This window comes from Cryptomeria japonica, chromosome 5, assembly GCF_030272615.1.
Source record: "Cryptomeria japonica chromosome 5, Sugi_1.0, whole genome shotgun sequence".
NCBI classification, from domain to species: domain Eukaryota; kingdom Viridiplantae; phylum Streptophyta; class Pinopsida; order Cupressales; family Cupressaceae; genus Cryptomeria; species Cryptomeria japonica.
The window spans coordinates 482,188,461-482,211,728 of record NC_081409.1 but is presented as its reverse complement, the minus strand read 5'-3'; positions in this window follow the sequence as shown (position 1 = coordinate 482,211,728).

The window sequence follows — 23,268 nt, the reverse complement described above, 5'->3', positions numbered from 1 at the left end:
AAATTTTTTTACAAATAATACAATATCCGATACAATAACTGATTGAACATGTCGGCTTAATGCTTTTATAACAATAATAAATCATCTCCATAGCGTGCCATGCTGATCTGGAAAAGATAAACTTGCCGGTGTAACCCTAGATAATCTGGACCTATTTGCCGGTAAAAGCAAATATGCAAATAAGAATATACCAATGATATTACTTCAAGGAAAAGTGTCCACATGATGTCTTCAACATTACCAAGTGTCTTCTATGTCATTGCAGGTACCGGTGAACATTATATCCTACCGATTAACCATATACAGGTGATTGTTTGAATAGTTTATTGATTGCCGGTGAATGTTGCTGGATCTCCAAAGTAGGTGTATGTAAAGCAGAAAATCGTGATCGAACCCTAGTTGCTCTCCCCTCTTCCAACTCCGAGGAGAGAGAAGGGAGATCACTAGGGTTGATGGTTTTCACTTAGGGGAGAAATTTACATTCAAAAGAGGGGTTGAAACCCACAAGATCCAATCCCACACAATGCAAGATTGGATGCTAAATGAGTTTCAAGGGTTAAGAAAGCAAGGCTACCCTCTTTTGTAAAGAATGTTGATAGAAGAATTAAGCTAGGAATGCATGCAAAGTGACAAAGATTCGCTTATAAACTGAGATAGGGATATAGGATGAAGCTGCGGACCTGGAATTAGCTGTAAAATGTCGATACAATGTTGTCCTGCAAATTTGAGCAAAAGTTGACGGGACGATGGCGCCCGGCGTGCACACGGTCCTCCAAAAAATCCGCGAAATGAAGGGGGATCCATTCGTCTCTGCACAAGGATTCTAGATCTTCAATTTCAGCTGCGTACCTACAGCCTACACATAGAAAAGCGAAGACGATTGGGGGGTTAGGGATTAGGGGTTTGCATTTAGGTCAAACCCCGGTTTTGGAATTAACCAAGAAATGAGAAATGCTGTAAATGTAATGTAAAACAAGTACTAATACCTTGTTGTAAGGATGTTTGTATCCTTATGTGTGAAGGTATAGATGTTGTATGTTGTAGCATGTAATGTGTTGTAAGTGATCTCCTCTTCAATGGTTGAATCCTTGTCTTGAATGCAACACTTAGCCTTGAATGGAGACTTAGAATGATCAATTGCTTGAAAGAATGCTTGAATGCTTGAATGCTTGAGTATAGTTTCCACGCCTTTTTCATCATATTGAATGAAAGAGGAAAATGCCATTTATATACTTGCCAATTAGGGTTGATAGACTGATTTTCTGGACCTTAGGCCAACTAGGAAAGATAATTTTCCAATTTGCAAACATAAAGACCCGAAGTCCAAAAGAGACCGGGCCCAAAATAGGACCCAGGGACTAGGGCGCTGGGCGCCATGGTCCTGGGGGACCAGGGCACTGGGCGCCCTGGTCCTAAAGGACCAGGGCACTGGGCGCTCTGGTCCCACCTCCCGGGACAGCAGGGTACAAAGGAGGTTCAGGCCAGGGTGCAAGAAAATGCAGTTTTTGGTGTGATAATCAGGTTTCGGGGTCTCCATTCAGGTTGCGTGTTGCGTCACCATCGTGAAGACCGAAATGCAGTCAAAATTGCAAGTGTCACAATTTTAGGATGATACATTTAGCCCCCACTTTAGCGGGAGTATAAGCGTACGCTCATACTTCTGGTAAAGTACAAGGAAACAACATTGAAAAACTTTCACCACGTCAAGGAGGCAAGATACACCAAGCCCCCAGTGGACTAAGGATCTTATGACTTCGATTGACACAATAAAAGGGAAGATCACGAGGGAGAACCATGACTATCAGTAGTAAGGGTCCCTCACTATGAGTCATGCAAGAAAGATATCAAAAATTTTCAAGGCAAAGCTAAATTTGTCAAGAAATTTTCAAGTATCTTGAAAAGATATGGACGGGATGTATGCCCCCCTACGTTAAAGTGATCGCACATGCCTCACTAGGGGTGATTGCTTTAAGGTAGTGATACATATAAGAATGAGAAAGGAAAGGAGCACGTTATCACAAGGATTTAGCCCCCAAGTGTGAGATAAGCCCAAGGATAATAGACACAAAACACAAAGAACAAGGTGACTTCGCTTTCCTCAGGGTCAGTATGCTGTATGATAATTCATGTATATCATATGTATGTATGCATAATTGTTCTTCATTCCCCAATCAAGGAAGGTCACCTAGAAGAAGGGAACACATGTGTCTTTTGAGTCAATATGAGAGAGATCGAGAGATTTCAATGCTTTGCATCGTCCCCAAGTAGACAACACTAAGGACAACAAATAGAAGAATGAGAGTAACATATAGAAGAAGTAACAAAATAGAGGGGGAGAGAATCTGCTATGCTAATGAAACTAGTCTAGCACGTCATCTACCCCCCGATCTTGCTGATCAATGTTTCGGGAAGGTAGGGAACACGCTAGAGGAGGAACATCCAACACAGCAGATGGAGCTATCACCAGATCCAAACAAGGGCTATGTTCATGCTCCGAGCCACATTGTTCTTGTCTAGGAGCTAGGATAAGTGCTTTAGAAAATTCATTAGATAAATGGTTATCAACATCAACATATTCATATTCACTATCAGAATGAATAGGAGTAACATTTTCATCTATATCATCATCAAGATTTATAAAAATAGGATCTTTGACTCGCACAGGATCAAGACCATCATGCATCTTATGTTTAGGAGATTTCGGCTCAATTGTCGGCTGAGGAGAAAATGGAATAATGCTTGTTGAAGGTGTTTTTGGGGATTGCAAAGTTTGAAAAGCAGCTGCCTGAGCTCTAAGACGACACTTTCGTCGGCGTTCACATGCCGAACGATTTCGTCTAGTCTTAGTAGGAAGTTGCGAAGATTGAGGAGGAGGAATGTTCTCATCCTTATCACTTGGGTGCTTAGGTTGTGGTCTCTTAGGCTAGATAACAGGAGAAGAGGAGGGTCTCTTCTCTCTAGAGCAGGAAGGAGGAGGAACTGCTCCATATAAAGGAGGAATATTTGGTTTAGGAAGGAGACCAAGTCCATCATGACGAGGAGGTATAGGTCTACTCTTAGGAAGTTTATTAGATATAGGCATAGTCACATCCATAGGAATGGGTTGGGAATCTTCTTGAGGAAAGACATTGGTTTTATCTTTCAAAGGAAGAACTTCCTTCTCAAGAATGATAGGAATGTCAAGTTTGGGTGTTCTAGGTTCACTTAGAGATAGGATCATGTCTTTTTTCCACTTTTGATAAGATTTAAAAAGATGATCACTTCGCGGAGGAAGAGATTGGAATTGTTTAGGCCAAAAATAATCAATAGGAACACTAGAAGTTCTTTCAGCTTGTTTAAAGAGACTATGATTGACAGTAACAACTTCACCATTATGGGGAAATTTCAAACACTTGTGGATAGGAGAAGCAATAGCTTTCATGGAAGATAGCCAAGGATAGCCAAGCTTCACACGAAATTGTTCGGATGATGGAATAATAGCAAAGTCCACATCAAGGGATTTGTTATGGACCTCAATAGGTAATGTAATAGAACCAATTGTAGGAGAAGAAAATGCATCAAATAGTTTCACAACCACATTTGTTTCATCATAGATCACTTGATTCAATTGCAAAGTAAAAAATAAATTCTTCTAAAATGACATTAACCATACAAGAAGGATCAATAAGAACTCCACGACAAGGTGTATTTTTGACTTTTGCAACTATATATAAAGGACCATCATGTGCCCTGATAGTTTCACTGGAATCAAATGTGATGGAAGGTTCTTTAGGGATTTTTTGCTGCTCTACAAAGTTAATCACATTCAGAGTCATGGACACAAGATCATCAGGTGAGACAGAGGAATCAGTAGTATCAATCGCATTAGAGGTATGAGAAGGTAATGGATCAGTAAAAATCTGAAGATTTTGGTTAGGAGGAGCTACAGATGTGTTGCCTTTATCATTCACTCCAGAAACAGAAATAGTATTATTATCAATCAAATCTTGAATTTTTCCCTTTAAAGTAAAACATTTTTCAGTATCATGCCCAGGTTGACGATGAAATTGACAAAAAGATTTGTTATCAAAATAAGGTGAATTAATCTTTGCAGGATCAATTTGCCTTATAGGAGGAAGAGTAAGCACATTTTGTTCCAATAACTTATTCATAATACTATGCAATGATTCATTCAAAGGAGTAAACTTTCTTTCTCTCTTGAAAAATTTAGAAATAGGAGGCACACCTGATGCTGCATTCACATTGTTGTTGATGATGTTTTCATTGAATTTAATGGACTCTCTGTTCAGTTTAAACTTCCCAAATGGTTGTTGACTACTATCACCCTTATCACTCGGAGCCATAGGATGTGATTGTTCCATTTGACTCACAGTCAGTTGATAATTGTGAAGAGTTGTGCACAACTGTTGGAAAGAAGTAAACTCAGAAAACAGGAGTTTGTCTCGAATATCTTTTTGTAAATTAGAAATGAAGATTCTTTGAATATCATTGTCAGGCACTGGAAAAGAAATTTGAGCATACAAATGCTTATATCTACCAATGAAATCAGTCACTTTTTCTTTAACACCTTGTTTACAATGCATTAAATCAATCAAAGTAACTTTAGGACTTATATTGTTTTGAAATTGTTGAATGAAAGCATTTGCAAGTTGTTCGAAAGAAGTAATAGAATAGGAAGGCAACGAGCAATACCATTGTAGGGCTTTGTCTCTTAATGTTCTAGTAAACAGTTTTGCAAGCAACCTTTGGTCATAAGCAAAATCAGTACATATTGTTTGAAAGGTCTTAACATGTGTTAGAGGATCACCCTTACCATTATAAAGCTCCAAATGCAGAATTTCAACATGTTTAGGGGGGATAGCTCGAACAATGTCAAGAGAAAGTGGGCTCGCAACGTCAAATGTGGGCACACTAAACTTAGATTGATTCATAGAGGCAATTTGTTGCTGTGAAGAAGAGACAGTTTGTGCAAGATTGTTAATGGTCGCTTCAGTCAAAGAGTTCATATTAGACGTGTTAGATTGTGATGGAGGTGTTATGTTATTGAAAGAAGGTAGAGAGTAAGGTGGTGGGACACTATGATAGTTAGTCATAGGAGATGATTGGAAAGGAGGAAAAACTACGAGGAATGGAATGGTTAAATGAATTGCCCCCTTGCGTCATGTTCATTTGTGGTGATATAATAGGCACACTCATTGAAGGAATGAATGAAGAAGTTGGATTGATTGAAGGAAGAGGGTTAATTGAAGAAGAGGGATTGCCCCCATGATTAGTGATCATAGGAGGAATGTCTTGTATTGAAGTAGTCATTATGTTTGATGTAAATGTAGGTATACTAGCAATAGGAGTCGTCAAAGGAATAGAATGATTGTCTTGAGTAGGAGGTTGTGTATAACCTAAGGTTTCAGCACAACTTTTCATAGGCATCACATTTGAATCCACAATGTGTGCAATACCACGCAAAATATCAATTCCATTCTTATCACTTTGAAGCATATGTTTTAGACCCTTAATTAAAGGAAGAGCTTGACTATCAGGGTATTCTTGAGACATCCATTGTCAAAAATTGTCAAATTGGTTATCCAATTTTGAAAGTTGTTCTACAGAAACCTCATGGAGAGCTTCTTCATCATTAAGAGGATTAGAGGAATTACCCATGTCCTCGTTAAAAAGACCATTCAAATTAGGTTCCATCTCCTCAGTAATTAAACCTTGGAAGGACTTAATTCTAAGGTTTCGTTTAATGGGAATAGTGTAAGTAGGGCTTATTGTTGTAAAACTCATGCACTAAAGAAAGAGAGAAGATTTTGAATTTTAAAGGTAGCAAATTTCAGTAAAGCCAGCTAATCTTCCAGATTTAAGCTGTTAAATACAATTAGGACAATCTCCCGAAATTTCGGAAAAAATGTCAAAGACCATGGCGCTCAGAGTGCACACGGTCCTTGCAACTTTTTTCGAAATTTGCAGGGATGAAAGTTATGATGATTTTATAGCTAACCTGAAAAAATTGAGTGATTTTACGATCTGTAGATAGGCCAAATTAAAGTTGCAATTTCAAAATTGAACCCTACCAAGATTGTCAAAAAATGCAAAATTTTGAATTTTGAAAAAGAGAGGGAAACTGAAATTTTGAATTTTATGATTTTAGAGGGAATACCTAAAGCAATGCAAGTTTTGAAATTTGAAAGTTGACTCAATTTCACGCAAAATTCAATTTTGAAAGCGGAAATCAAAGTTGTTGTAATTAAGCACTTAATTTCAAAAGTCACAAATTGCAAAAATTTGAATGAATTACTGAAATTTCGAATGAATGATAACACACTTTTCAGATTTAGGACAGTAAGAAACACAATTTTGAGACAAATTTCAATTTCAACAATTTTTGAATGATTAGAAGCCTCAATCCAAGCAATCACTAGACCAACTTTGACTGTAATTTTGAAGGTGTTAAAATTGATAAAATCAGCCAAAATTTTGGATTTTAGCAGGAAAATATAGTAAGATCTCGCTCCCGAAATTTCGGAAAAAATGTCGGGGACGATGGCGCTCGGAGTGCACACGGTCCTCGCAACTTTTTTCCAAATTTTCAGGGATGAAAGATATTGTGATTTTATTGCGGAATCCAAAGTTACAGCTGATTTGGAGATGTTTTGATCAGTGAAATTGTCGGACAAAGGTTGAATCAAGAGGGTTTCAAAAATTAGGGTTTTGACACTTAACCACTTAATTTTCAAAATTAAAGCACAAATATGAATTGATAATTTGTAATAGAAGGGCAGATCTGAAGCAAGCATTAACAATTAAACATTTCACAAGTTTAATTACTTAAAAAGAAAATTTAGGGTTTTATGCAATTAACCTCTAAAATTTTGCAAAAGATCAAACATGGAAATGTAATCAAGGAATCCAATTTTTAGATCTAACTATGAATAATCAGAAAGGATGTTCACGTCGGGTTCACCAAAATGTAAAGCGGAAAATCGCGATCGAACCCTAGTTGCTCTCCCCTCTTCCAACTCCGAGGAGAGAGAAGGGAGATCACTAGGGTTGATGGTTTTCACTTAGGGGAGAGACTTTACATTCGAAAGAGGGGTTGAAACCCACAAGATCCAATCCCACACAATGCAAGATTGGATGCTAAATGAGTTTCAAGGGTTAAGAAAGCAAGGCTACCCTCTTTTGTAAAGAATGTTGATAGAAGAATTAAGCTAGGAATGCATGCAAAGTGACAAAGATTCGCTTATAAACTGAGATAGGGATATAGGATGAAGCTACGGACCTGGAATTAGCTATAAAATGTCGATATGGTGCTGTCGTGCAAATTTGAGCAAAAGTTGACGGGACGATGGCGCCCGGCGTGCACACGGTCCTCTGAAAAATCTGCGAAAAGAAGGGGGATCCGTTCGTCTCTGCACAAGGATTCCAGATCTTCAATTTCAGCTGCGTACCTGCAACCTACACACAGAAAAGCGAAGACGATTGGGGGGTTAGGGATTAGGGGTTTGCCTTTAGGTCAAACCCTGGTTTTGGAATTAACCAAGAAATGAGAAATGCTGTAAATGTAATGTAAAACAAGTACTAATACCTTGTTGTAAGGATGTTTGTATCCTTATGTGCGAAGGTATAGATGTTGTATGTTGTAGCATGTAATGTGTTGTAAGTGATCTCCTCTTCAATGGTTGAATCCTTGTCTTGAATGCAACACTTAGCCTTGAATGGAGACTTAGAATGATCAATTGCTTGAAAGAATGCTTGAATGCTTGAATGCTTGAGTATAGTTTCCATGCCTTTTCCATCATATCGAATGAAAGAGGAAAATGCCATTTATATATTTGCCAATTAGGGTTGATAGACTGATTTTCCCGACCTTAGGCCGACCAGGAAAGATAATTTTCCAATTTGCAAACATAAAGACCCGAAGTCCAAAAGAGACCGGGCCCAAAATAGGACCCAGGGACCAAGGCGCTGGGCGCCATGGTCCTGGGGGACCAGGGCACTGGGTGCTCTGGTCCCACCTCCCGGGAGAGCAGGGTGCAAAGGAGGTTCAGGCCAGGGTGCAAGAAAATGCAGTTTTTGGTGTCATAATCAGGTTTTGGGGTCTCCATTCAGGTTGCGTGTTGCGTCGCGATCGTAAAGACCGAAATGCAGTCAAAATTGCAAGTGTCACAATTTTAGGACGCTACAGTGTATTTAGTAGGTGTTGACATCAATGACAAAACCATACCAAAATACCAACAATGGAAACACGGTTATGAGACTTATCATACTCCCAAATCATCATTTTGAAGCTTTTGGTTACTAAATGCAAGGTTTGAAGAATAAAAATGTGTGTTTGGAGGTACAACAAGCTTTGAAAATGTGCAATTTCTAATTTCAAAGCCACGAGCATGAAAGCTTTGTTATGAAACTTATCAGAATCCAAAATCACCATTTTGAAGCTTGTGCTTCCTAAACACAAGTTTTTAATCATTAACATGTTTGTTTGGAGGTAAAACAAGCTTGAAAATGTAAGTTCTGATTTCAAAGCCACGAGCATGGAAACACAGTTACGAAACTTATCGTAGTCCCAAATCATCCTTTTGAAGCTTTTGGTTAATAAATGCAAGGTTTGAAGGATAAAAATGTGTGTTTGGAGGTACAACAAGCTTTGAAAATGAAAGTTCCGATTCCAAGTCTCGATTCTGGAGCCAATAGCATCAAAATTCAATTTTGCGCACATCATTCTCTTAGAAGCTCATTTTGGGGCTTGTGCCTCAAAAGCCCCAGTTTTGGAGCATCAAAATCAGTGTTTCGAGGCACAACAAGGTTGAATTCAAGTCGCAAGTCCTGATTCTAGAGTCAGTAACGTCAAAATAGAATTTTGGCGCACATCATGCTCTTAGAACTTCATTTCAAAGCTTGTGCATAGAAAGCCCCAATTTCAGAGCATCAAAATTGGTGTTTTGAGGCACAACATGGTTTCAAGACGCAAGTCCTAGTTTTAGAGCTAGTAGCATTAAAATTTAACTTTGATGCATATTATGCTCTTAGATTCCTTTTTTGGAGCTTGTGCCTTGAAGGCCCCAGTTTCAAAGTATCAAAATAGATGTTTGGCAGCATAACAAGGTTTCAAGATGCAAGTCCTGATTTTGAAGCTGGTAGCATCAAAACGCTATTTTGGTGCACATTGTGCTTTTAGAACATCATTTTTGAAATTGTGTCTCGAAAGCCTCGGTTTTGAAGAATCAAAATCGGTGTTTGGAGGCACAACAAGGTTTCAAGATGCAAGTCCTGATTTTGGGGCCGATAGCATCAAAATTTTATTTTTATGCACATCATTCTCTTATGACCTCATTTTGGATCTTATGCCTCGAAAGCCCTGATTTCAAAGCATCAAAATTATTGTTTGGAGGCACACCATAGTTTCAAGATGCAAGTCTAGATTCCAGAGTTGGTAGCGTTAAAACATGATTTTGGCACACATTATGCTCTTAGAAGGAACTTATACCTCGAAAGCACTGATTTCAGAGCATCAAAATCAATGTTTGGAGGCACAAGGAGGTTTCAAGACACAAGTCTCGATTCTTGAGCCGGTAGCATCAAAATGTGATTTTAACGCATATTGTGCTCTTATAACCTCATTTTGGATATTGTGCCTTGAAAGCCCCTGCATTAGAGAATGAAAATCAGTGTTTGGATGTACAAGAAGTTTTCAAGGTGCAAATCCTGATTTCGGAGCCGATAGAATCAAAATTCAATTTTGGTGCACATTGTGCTCTTAGAACCTCCTTTAAGAGCTTGTGCATTGAAAGCACCAGTTTCAAAGCATAAAAATTGGTGTTTGGAGGCACAACAAGCTTTCAAGATGCAAGTCCCAATTCAAGAGTCGGTACTATCAAAATTTGAGTCAGACGAATATCATTCTCTTAGAAGCTCGTTTCGGAGCTTGTGCATTAAAAGCCTTGATTTTGGAGCATCAAAATCGGTGTTTGGAGGCACAACAAGATTTGAAGATGCAAGTACTGATACTGGAGCCAATAGCATCAAAATGCGATTTTAACACACATCATGCTCTTAGAACCTCATTTCGGAGCTTGTGCCTGAAAATCTACGGTTTCAGAGCATCAAAATTGATGTTTGGAGGCACAACATAGTTTCAAGACACAAGTCCTGATTCTGGAGTCGGTAGCGTCAAAATTGTATTTTGACACACATTGTGCTCTATGAAACTTGTTTTGGACCTTATGCCTCAAAATCTTCGGATTCGAAGCATCAAAATTGGTGTTTGGAGGCACAACAAGCTTGTAAGATGCAAGCTCCTATTCTGGAGCCTGTAGTGTCAAAACGTGATTTTGATGCACATCATGCTCTTAGTACCTTGTTTCTGGCTCAAAAGCTCCAGTTTCAAAACATCAAAATCAATGCTTAAAGGCACAACAAGGTTTCAAGACACAAGTCCTGATTCTCAAGTTGATAGCATCAAAACACGATTTTGACAAACATGGTGTTCTTAGAACCTCATTTTGGAGGTTGTGCCTCAAAAGCCTCATTTTTGGAGCATGTAAATTAGTGTTTGGAGGCACAACAAGGTTTCAAGACACAAGTCCCGATTCCAGAGTCGGTAGCATCAAAATACAATTTTGATGTACATCGTGCTCTTAGAACCTCATTTCAGAGCTTGTGCCTTGAAAGCCCTAATTTTGGAACATCAAAATCAATGTTTTCAAGATGCAAGTCCCGATTCCCATGCTAGTAGCATCAAAATTCAATTTTGATGGACATCGTTCTCTTAGAACCTTGTTTCGGAGCTTGCACATCAAAAGCCCTGGTTTTGGAGCATCAAAATTGGTGTTTGGAAGCACAACAAGGTTTCAAGACGCAAGTGCTGATTCCAGAGCTGGTATTGTCAAAATGCAATTTTGAAGCACATTGTGCTCTTAGAACCTTGTTTAGGAGCTTGTGCCTCAAAAGCCCTAGTTTCAGACCAACAAAATTGGTGTTTGGAGGCACAAGGTTGCAAGACAAAAGTTACGATTTCGGAGGCGGTAGTGTCAAAACGTGATTTTGACGCACATCGTGCTCTTAGAACCTCATTTGCAGAGCTTGTTCCTCAAAAGCCTTGGTTTTGAAACATCAAAATTAGTGTTTCGAGGCACAACAAGGTTTCAAGAAGCAAGTCCGTATTCTGGGGCCTGTAGCATCAAAATTTGATTTTCATGCACATTTAGAAGCTCATTACGGAGCTTGTGGCTCAAAAGATCTATTTTTGCAGCATCAAAATCAATGTTTGGAGGTACAACAAGGTGTTAAGATGCAAATCCCGATTCTAGAGTCAATAGCGTCAAAATCTGATTTTGGCGCACATCGTGCTCTTAGAACCTCATTTCGAAGCTTGTGCCTCGAAAGCCCCCATTTAAGAGCATCTAAATAAGTGTTTTGAGGCACAACAAGGTTTCAAGATGCAAGTCCCAATTCTAGAGCCAGTAGAATCAATATTCAATTTTAATGCACATTGTGCTCTTAGAACCTTGTTTTAGAAATTGTGCCTCAAAAGCCCTAGTTTTGGAGCATGGAAATCGATGTTTGGAGGCACAACAAGGTTTCAAGATGCAAGTCCTTATTCCAGAGCTGGTAGTTTCAAAATTTGATTTTGACACACCTCGTGCTCTTAGAACCTTGCTTTGGAGCTTGTGCATCAAAATCATGTTTTGATGCTATCGGCTCCGAAATTGTGACTTGTGTCTTGCAACCTTTTGCCTCCAAACACCAATTTTGATGCTCTGAAACCAGGGCTTTTGAGGCACAAGCTTAAACAAGGTTCTAAGAGGACAATGTGCTTCAAAATCGCATTTTGACACTACTGGCTCTAGAATCGGGACTTGCATCTTGAAACCTTGTTGTGCCTCCAAACACCAATTTTGATGCTCCGAAACCGGGGCTTTCAATGTGCATGCTCCGAAACAAAGTTCTAAGAGAACGATGTGCATCAAAATTGAATTTTGATGCTACCAGCATGGGAATCAGGACTTGCATCTTGAAAACATTGATTTTGATGTTCCAAAATTAATGCTTTCAAGGCACAAGCTCCGAAATGAGGTTCTAAGAGCACAATGTACATCAAAATTGTGTTTTGATGCTACTAACTCTGGAATCAAGAATTGTGTCTTGAAACCTTGTTGTGCCTCCAAACACTAATTTTTATGCTCTGAAAATGAGGATTTGGAGGCACATCCTCCAAAATGAGGTTCTAAGAACACCATGTTTGTCAAAATCATGTTTTGACGCTATCAGCTTGAGAATCGGAACTTTTGTCTTGAAACCTTGTTGTGCCTTTAAACATTGATTTTGATGTTTTGAAACTAGAACTTTTGAGCCACATGCTCCGAAATGAGGTACTAAGAGCACGATGTGCATCAAAATCACGTTTTGACAGTACAGGCTCCGGAATAGGGCCTTGCATCTTGAAAGCTTGTTGTGCCTCCAAACACCAATTTTGATGCTTCGAAATTGAAGATTTTGAGGCATAAGCTCCAAAACAAGTTTGTAAGAGCACGATGTGCATCAAAATCAAATTTTGATGCTACCGGCTCCAGAATCAGGACTTGTGTCTTGAAACCTTGTTGTGCCTCCAAACATCAATTTTGATGCTCTTAAACCGTAGATTTTCAGGAACAAGCTCCAAAAAGAGGTTCTAAGAGCATAATGTGTGTCAAAATCGCATTTTGACGCTATTGGCTCCGATATCAACACTTGCATCTTGAAAGTTTGTTGTGCCTCCAAACATTGATTTTGATGCTCCAAAATTGAGGATTTTGATGCACAAGCTCTGAAATGAGGTTCTAAGAGAATGATATTTGTATGAATCAAATTTTGATAGTACCGACTCTTGAATTGGGACTTGCACCTTGAAAGCTTGTTGTGTCTACAAACACCAATTTTATGCTCTGAAACTGGTGCTTTCAATGCACAAGCTCTTAAAGGAGGTTCTAAGAGCACAATATGCGTCAAAATTGAAATTTGATGCTATGGGCTTCAAAATCAGGACTCACACCTTGAAACCTTATTGTACATCCAAACATTGATTTTCATTCTCTAATGCAAGGGCTTTCAAGGCACAATATCCAAAACAAGGTTCTAAAAGCACGATGTGCGTTAAAATCGCGTTTTGATGCTACTGGCTCAGGAATTGAGACTTGTGTCTTGAAACCTCCTTGTGCCTCCAAACATTGATTTTGATGCTCTAAAATTAGGGCTTTCGAGGTATAAACTCCTTCTAAGAGCATAATGTGTGCCAAAATCATGTTATAACACTACCGACTCTAGAAACTAGACTTGCATCTTGAAACTGTGTTGTGCCTCTAGACAACAATTTTGATGCTCTGAAATTGGGGTTTTTGAGGCATAAGATCCAAAATGAGGTTATAAGAGAATGATGTGCATAAAAATAAAATTTTGACTCTATTGGCTCCAAAATCGGGACTTGCATCTTGAAACCATGTTGTGCCTCCAAACACCGATTTTGATTCTTCAAAACTGAGGCTTTCGAGACACAATTTCAAAAATGATGTTCTAAAAGCACGATGTGCACCAAAATAGCATTTTGACGCTACCAGTTTCAAAATCAGGACTTGCATCTTGAAACCTTGTTATGCCGCGAAACATTTATTTTGATACTTTGAAACCGGGGCCTTCGAGGCACAAGCTCCAAAAAAGGGTTCTAAGAGCACAATGTGCATTAAAGTCAAATTTTAACGCTACAGGCTCTAAAACTGGGACTTGCATCTTGAAACCGTGTTGTGCCTCAAAACACCAATTTTGATGCTCTGAAACTAGGGCTTTCGATGCACAAGCTTCAAAATGAAGTTCTAAGAGCATGATGTGCGCCAAAATTGCATTCTGATGCTACCGTCTCTAGAATTAGGACTTGCAACTTGAATTCAACCTTGTTGTGCCTCGAAACATTGATTTTGATGCTCCAAAATTGGGGCTGTCGAGGCACAAGACCCAAAATGAGCTTCTAAGAGAATGATGTTGGCAAAATTGAATTTTGATGCTACCAGCTCCAGAATCGAGACTTGTGTCTTGCTTGTGGCTTTGGAATTGGAACTTGCATTTTCAAAGCTTGTTGTACCTCCAAACACACATTTTGATTCTTCAAACCTTGCATTTAGTAACCAAAAGCTTCAAAAGGATGATTTGGGAGTACGATAAGTTTCATAACCATGTTTCCATGCTCGTGGCTTTGAAATTAGAACTTGCATTTTCAAGCTTGTTGTACCTCCAAACACACATGTTAATTATTAAAAATTGGGAGAATGATAAGTTTCATAATCATGCTTTAATGCTTGTGGCTTCGAAATTAGAACTTCCATTTTCAAGCTTGTTGTATCTCCAAACACGCATTTTGATGCTTTTACAACTTGTGTTTAGGAAGAACAAGCTTCAAAATGATTATTTGGGAGTAGGATAAGTTCCATAATCGTGGCTTCGGAATCAAAAGTTACATTTTCACTTTTTGTGCATCCAAACACCCTTTTTTATGCTTCCAAACATGCATTTAGAAAGCACAATCTTGAAAATGATGATTCAGGAGTACAATAAGTTTCGTAATTGTGCTTTCATGCTCATGGCTTCAAAATAAAAACACTCATTTTCAAGATTCTTGTCCTTCCAAACACCCATTTTGATGCTTCAAAACATGTGTTTAGGAAGGGCAGGCTTGAAAATGATGATTTGGGAGTACGATAAGTTTTATAACTGTGAAATAAAAAATTGCATTTCAAGCTTTTTGTGCGTCCAAACACACATTTTGAAGCTTCAAAACTTGTGTTTAGGGAGCACCAACTTCAAAATGATCATTTGGGAGGATCATAAGTTGCATAATCACATTTTCATGCTTGTGGCTCCAAAATCAGAACTTGCATTTTCAAGCTTGTTGTGCCTCCACATACCCATTTTGATGCTTCAAAACATAAGTTTAGGAAGAAAAACTTCAAAATGATGATTGACAAGTACGACAAGTTTCATAATCATGCTTTCATGTTTATGGCTTCAAAATCAAAACTTGTATTTTCAAACTTCTTGTACCTCCAAACATACTATTTGATGATGCTTCAAAACTTGCGTTTAGGAAGCACAAGCTTCAAAATGATGATTTGGGTGTATGATAAGTTTCATCATTGCGCTTACTTGCTAGTGGCTTTGGAATCAAAACTTCCATTTTCAAGTTTGTTGTATCTCCAAATGTGCATTTTGATGCTTTTACAACTTGCATTTAGGAAGCACAAGCTTCAAAATGATGATTTGGGAGTATAATAAGCTTCAAAATGTTGTGCCTCCAAACATCTATTTTTATGCTTCAAAATGTTGATTTGTTAGTATGATAAGTTTCATAATCACACTTTCATGCACTCCAGAATCATAACTTGCATTTTCAAGCTTGTTGTGCCTCCAAACACCCATTTTGACACTTCAAAACTTTCATTTAAGAAACACACGCTTCAAATTAATGATTTCAGAGTACGATAAATTTCATAATTGTGCTTTCAAGCTCATGGCTTCAGAATCAAAACTTGCATTTTCATTCTTGTTGTATCTCCAAACACGCATTTTTATGCTTTTACACTTTGTGTTTAGGAAGCACAAGTTTCAAAATGATGATTTGGAGTACGATAAGTTTCACAATCGTGCGCTTTCACTCTCACGGCTTCAAAATTCAATTGTGAATTTTCAAACTTGGTGTTCCATGAAACATCCATTTTGATGCTTCAAAACTTGCGTTTAGGAAGCACAAGCTTCAAAATAATGATTTGCGAGTACAATAAGTTTAATAAACACAGTTTCATGCTCATGGCTTCGAAATCATAACTTGCATTTTCAATCTTATTGTACCTCCAAACACACATTTTCATACATGAAAACTTGCATTTAGGAAGCATTTTCAATCTTGTTGTGCCTCCAAACACCCTTTTTGATGCTTCAAAACATGTGTTTAGGAAGCACAAACTTCAAAATAATGATTTGAGAGTATGATAACTTTCATAATTATGCTTTCATGCTCGTGGCTTCGGAATAAAAACTTGCATTTTAAAGCTTGTTGTCCCTCCAAACACCCATGTTGATGCTTGAAAACATATATTTAGGAAGCACAACCTTGAATAAGATGATTTGGGAGTACAATAATTTTCTTAATCATGCTTTCATGCTCATGATTAATCAAAACTTGCATTTTCAAGTTTGTTGTACCACCAAACACACAAATTGATGCTTCAAAACCTGCGTTAAGGAAAGCACAAATTTCAAAATCATGATTTGGGAGTACGATAAGTTTCATAATCACCCTTTCATACTCGTGGCCTCTGAATCACAACTTGCATTTTCAAGTTTATTGTGCCTCCAAAGACCCATTTTCAAAATTCAAAACTTACGTTTATGAACAACGAGCTTCAAATTGATGATAAATTTCATAATCATGCTTTCATGCTTTCATGCTCATGGCTTCAGAAATAGAACTTGAATTTTCAAGCTTGTTGTGCCTCCAAACAACAATTTTGATGCTTCAAAACTTACGTTTAGGAAGCACAAGCTTCAAATGATGACTTGGGAGTATGGTAAGTTTCATAATCATGTTTCCATGCTTGTGGCTTTGAAATTAGAACTTGCATTTCCACACTTGTTGTGTCTCCAAACACACATTTTGATTCTTCAAACCTTGCATTTAGTAAGCTTCAAAATGATGATTTGGTAGTACAATAAGTTTCATAACCGTGTTTCCATGCTTGTGGCTTTGAAATTAGAACTTGCATTTTCACACTTGTTGTGTCTCCAAACACACATATTAATGCTTAAAAACTTTTGTTTAGGAAGCACAAGCTTCAAAATGATGATTTGGGAGTATGATAAGTTTCATAACTCAGCTTTCACGCTCATGGCTTTGGAATTAGAACTTTCAATTTCAAGCTTGGTGTGCTTCCAAACACACATTTTGATATTTCAAAACTTATGTTTAGGAAGCACAAACTTCAAAATGATGATTTGGGAGCAGGAAAATTTTCATAACCACGCTTTCATGCTTGGCTTTGGAACCAAAAAATGATAAGTTTCATAATTGTTCTTTCATGCTTGTTGCTTCAGAATAAAAACTTACATTTTCAAGCTTCTTGTCCCTCCAAACACCCATTTTGATGCTTCAAAACATGCATTTAGGAAGGGCAAGCTTGAAAAAGTTGATTTGGGAGGACGATAAGTTTTAGAACTTGCATTTTCAGAACATGCATTTTTAGGCTTGTTGTTCCTCCACATACCCATTTTGATGCTTCAAAACATAAGTTTAGGAAGCAAAAGCTTGTCGTGCCAACAAACACCCATTTTTATGCTTTAAAATGTGCATTTAAGAAGCAAAAGCTTCAAAATGATGATTTTGGAGTATGATAAAACTGCACTTTCATGTGTCTTCTTAATCAAAAGTTGCATTTTCAAGCTTTTTGTACGTCCAAAGATATATTGATTCTGCAAAACATGTGTTTCAGAAGCACCAACTTCAAAATGATCATTTGGGAGTATGATAAGTTCCATAATCGTGCTTTCATGCTTGTGGCTCCGAAATCTGAACTTGCATTTTCAAGCTTGTTGTGCCTCCACATACCGATTTTGATTCTTCAAAACATAAATTTAGGAAAAAAACTTCAAAATGATGATTTGTGAGTATGATAAGTTTCATAATCATGCTTTCATACTGGCTTCAAAATCAGAACTTGCATTTTCAAAAACATGCTAGTAGCTCCGAAACCAGAACATGCAATTTCAAACTTGTTGTACCTCCAAATGCCCATTTTTATGCTTCAAAACATGCATTTCGGAAGCACAAGCTTCAAAGTGTTGATTTGGTAGTACGATAAGTTTCATAACCATGCTTTCATGCTCGTGGCTTTGAAATCATAACTTGCATTTTCATGCTTGTTGTGCCTACAAAAATCCATTTTGATACTCCAAAACTTGTGTTTAGGAAACACATGTTTCCAAATGATGATTTGGGAGTACAATAAGTTTCAAGCTACTTGTGCCTCCAAACACCATTTTTTATGCTTCAAAAACATGCTTTTAGGAAGCATAAATTTAAAAATGATGATTTGGAAGTATGATAAGTTTCATAATTGTGCTTTCATGGTTGTAGCTTTAGAATCAAAACTTGAATTTTCAATCTTGTTGTGCCTCCAAACTCCCTTTTTGATGCTTCAAACATGTGTTTAGGAAGCACAAACTTCAAAATGATGATTTGGGAGTATGATAACTTTCATAATTGTGCTTTCATGCTCTCATGGTCATGGCTTCTAAATCAAAACTTGCCTTTTCAAAATTGTTGTACCTCCAAACACACAATTTGATGCTTCAAAACTTGTGTTTAGGACAACACAAACTTCAAAATCATGATTTGGGAGTACGATAAGTTTCATAATCATGGTTTCTGAATTAGAACTTGCATTTTCAAGTTTGTTGTGCCTCCAAAGACCCATTTTCATACTTCCAAACTTGCATTTAGGAACCACAAGCTTCAAAATGATGATTTGGAAGTGTGATAAGTTTCATAATCATGCTTTCATGCTTGTGTCTTAAGAATTAGAACTTGCATTTTCAAGCTTCTTGTTCCTCCAAACACCATTTTTGATGCTTCAAAAATGCTTTTAGGAAGCACAAACTTCAAAATCATGATTTGGGGGTACGATAAGTTTCATAATCACGCTTTCATGCTCATGGCTTCTGAATCAGAACTTGCATTTTCAAGTTTGTTTTGCCTGCAAAGACTCATTTTCATACTTCAAAACTTGTGTTTAGGAACCACAAGCTTCAAAATGATGATTTGGAAGTATGATAGGTTTCATCATAATGCTTTCCTGATTGTGGCTTCTGAATTAGAACTTGCATTATCAAGCTTATTGTGCCTCCAAACAACCATTTTGATGCTTCAAAATTTGCATTCAGGAAGCATAATCTTATAAATGATGATTTGGGAGTGTGATAAGTTTCATAATCACAATTTCATGCTCGTGGCTTCAGAATCAAAACTTTCATTTTCAACCTTTTTGTACCTCCAAACACATATTTTGATGCTTCAAAATGATGATTTGGGAGTATGATTAGTCTCATAATCACACTTATATGTTTGTGGCTTCATAATAAAAAGATGCATTTTCAAGCTTTTTGTGCCTCCAAACACATATGTTAATGCTTTAAAACTTGTGTTTAGCACTTCAAAATGATGATTTGGGATTACGATAAGTTTCATAACTGAGATTTCACGCTCGTGGCTTCGGAATTAGAAATTGCATTTTCAAGCTTGTTATGATTCCAAACATACATTTTGATGTTTAAAAATTTATGTTTAGGAAGCACAAGCTTCAAAATGATGATTTGGGAGTAGGATAAGTTTCATAATCGTGCTTTCATGGTCATGGCTTCGAAATCAAAAGTTACATTTTCAATCTTTTTTTGCTCCAAACACCCTTTTTGATGCTTCAAAACATTTGTTTTGAAAGTAAAAACTTCAAAATGATGATTTAGGAGAACGATAAATTTCATAATTGCGCTTTCATGTCGCTTCAGAATCAAAACTTGCATTTTCAAGCTTTTTGTACATCCAAACACACATTTTGATGATTCAAAATGATGATAAGTTTCATAATCTCTCTTGCATGCTCATGGCTCATGCTCGAAAGCTCCAGTTTCAAAATATCAAAATCAATGTTTAAAGGCACAACAAGGTTTCAATTTTGATGCACATCGTTCTCTTATAACCTTGTTTTAGAGCTTGCACATCAAAAGCCCTGCTTTCGAAGCATCAAAATTGGAGTTTGGAGGCACAACAAGGTTTCAAGATGCAAGCCCCGATTCCAGAGTAGGTAGTCTCAAAATGTGATTTTGAAGCACATTGTGCTCTTAGAACCTTGTTTAGGAGCTCGTGCCTCGAAAGCCCTAGTTTTAGAGCATCAAAATTGGTGTTTGGAGGCACAAGGTTGCAAGACGCAAGTCACGATTTCGGAGCCGGTAGCATCAAAACATGATTTTGATGCACATCATGCTCCTAGAACCTCATTTGTGGAGCTTGTGCCTCGAAAGCCCTGATTTTGAAACATCAAAATCAATGTTTGGAGGCACAACAAGGTTTCAAGAAGCAAGTCCCTATTCTGGAGCCTGTAGCGTCAAAATTCGATTTTGACGAACATCATTCTCTTAGAAGCTAATTTTGAAGCTCATGGCTTGAAAGATCCGGTTTTGGAGCATCAAAATTAATGTTTGGAGGCACAACAAAGTTTCAAGATGCAAGTCTTGATTCTAGAGTCAATAGCGCCAAATTCTGATTTTGGTGCACATCATGCTCTTAGAACCTCATTTCGAAGCTTGTCCCTCGAAAGCCCTAGTTTTGGAGCATCTAAATAAGTTTTTTGAGGCACAACAAGGTTTCAAAATGCAAGCCCCGATTCTAGAGCTAGTAGAATCAAAATTCAATTTTGATGCACATTGTGCTCTTAGAACCTTGTTTTAGAAATTGTGCCTCAAAACCCCAGTTTTGGAGCATCGAAATTGATGTTTGGAGGCACAACAAGGTTTGAAAATGCAAGTCCTTATTCCAAAGCTGGTAGTGTCAAAATTTGATTTTGACATACCTCATGCTCTTAGAACCTTGCTTTGGAGCTTGTCACTTGAAAGCCTCAATTTTAGAGCATCAAAATCAGTGTTTGGATGCAAAAGAAGGTTTGAAGATGCAAGTCCTAATTTTAGAGCTAGTAGCATCAAAACATGATTTTGACAGTCATTGTTCTCTTAGAACCTCATTTCGGAGCATCAAAATTGAGTTAGCAATAATAATGAAGGAAAACTGAGAGGGGGGTGAATCAGTTTTCACTGGATATAACAATTTTATCACAACTTCATATCTGATCAATTGCAATAAGAACAAAGATAAAATAAATAACAACAACTCACATAACACCAAGAGTTTGACATGGAAAACCAAGTTAAGGGAAAAACCATGGTGGGAAGCTACCCATATTAAAATGATACCCTACAGAGTAGTATATGAAAATATTATAACGGGGAATGCTCATGCATTCAGGAACACTGGCTAGAGAGTATGATAAGTTTGCTAGTCGCACTTTCATGCTCATGGCTTTGAAATCATAACTTGCATTTTCAAGCTTATTGTACCTCCAAACACACATTTTCATACTTCAAAAAATTGCATTTAGGAAGCACAAGCTTCAAAATTCTGATTTGGGAGTACGATAAGTTTCATAATAACACTTTCATGCTTGTCGCCCCTCAATTAGAACTTACATTTTCAAGCTTAGTGTGCCTCCAAACACCCATTTTGACACTTCAAAACTTGTGTTTAGGAAGCACATGTTTCGAAATGATGAATTGGGAGTGTGATAACTTTCACAACGACGCTTTCATTCTCATTTCTTCGGAATCAGAACTTGCATTTTCAAACTTCTTGTGCCTCCCAACACCCATTTTGATGCTTCAATACATGCTTTTAGGAAGCATAAATTTTAAACTAATGATTTTGGAGTATGATAAGTTTCATAATCATGGTTGAGGCTTCAAAATCAAAACTTGCATTTTCAATCTTGTTGTGCCTCCAAACACCCTTTTTGATGCTTCAAAACATGTGTTTTAGGAAGCACGAACTTAAAAATGATGATTTGGGATTACGATAGCTTTCATAATCACGCTTTCATGCTCGTGGCTTCGGAATAGAAACTTGCATTTTCAAGCTTGTTGTATCTCCAAAAACACATTTTGATGGTTTTACAACTTGCATTTAGGAAGCCCAAGCTTCACATGAAAGCACAATTATGAAACTTATCCTATTCCCAAATGATCATTTTGAAGCTTGTGCTTCTTAGACAGAAGTTTAGAAACATCAAAATGTGTGTTTGGAAGCACGAAAAGCTTAAAATTGCAAGTTTTAATTCTAAAGCCATGAGCGTGAAAGCTCTTTTATGAAACTTATCGGAATCCAAAATCATCATTTTGAAGCTTGTGCTTCCTAAACACAAGGTTTTAATCATTAACATGTGTGTTTGGAGGTACAACAAGCTTGAAAATGCGAGTTCTAATTTCAAAGCCACGAGCATGGAAACACGGTCATGAAACTTATCGTACTCCCAAATCATCATTTTGAAGCTTTTGGTTACAAAATGCAAGGTTTGAAGAATCAAAATGTGTGTTTGGAGGTACAACAAGATTTGAAAATGTGCAAGTTCTAATTCCAAAGCCACGAGCATGAAAGCTTTGTTATGAAACTTATCGGAATACAAAATCACCATTTTGAAGCTTCCACTTCCTAAACGCAAGTTTTTAATCATTAACATGTCTGTTTGGAGGTACAACAAGCTTGAAAATGCAAGTTCTAATTTCAAAGCCACGAGCATGGAAACACGGTTATGAAACTTATAATACTCCGAAATCATCCTTTTGAAGCTTTTGGTTACTAAATACAAGGTTTGAAGAATGAAAATGTGTGTTTGGAGGTACAACAAGCTTTGAAAATACAAGTTCTGATTCCAAAGCCACGAGCATGACGCAAGTCTCGATTCTAGAGCCGGTAGCATCAAAATTCAATTTTGTGCACATCATTCTCATAGAAGCTCATTTTGGGGCTTGTGCCTTGAAAGCCCAAGTTTCGGAGCATCAAAATCAGTGTTTCGAGGCACAACAAGGTTGAATTCAAGTCGTAAGTCTTGATTCTAGAGCTGATAGCATCAAAACAAAATTTTGGCACACATCATGCTCTTAGAACTTCATTTTGAAGCTTGTGCATCGAAAGCCCCAGTTTCAGAGCACCAAAATTGGTGTTTTGAGGCACAACACGGTTTCAAGATGCAAGACCCAGTTTTAGAGCCCGTAGCATTAAAATTTGAATTTGATGCACATTGTGCTCTTAGAACCCTTTTTTGGAACTTGTGCCTTGAAGGCCCCGATTTCAAAGTATCAAAATAGATGTTTGGCGGCATAACAGGGTTTCAAGATGCAAGTCCCAGTTTCGAAGCTGGTAGCATCAAAATGCTATTTTGGTGCACTTGCTTCTTTTAGAACATCATTTTTGAAATTGTGTCTCGAAAGCCTCGGTTTCGAAGAATCAAAATCGGTGTTTGGATGCACAACAAGTTTTCAAGATGCAAGTCACGATTTTAGAGCTGATAGCAAATGGGAGTCACACTGACTACAGTTGGATGGTTAAATCCAATAAGAATGTACTGCACAAAATAACATCTTCTTATGCTAGAC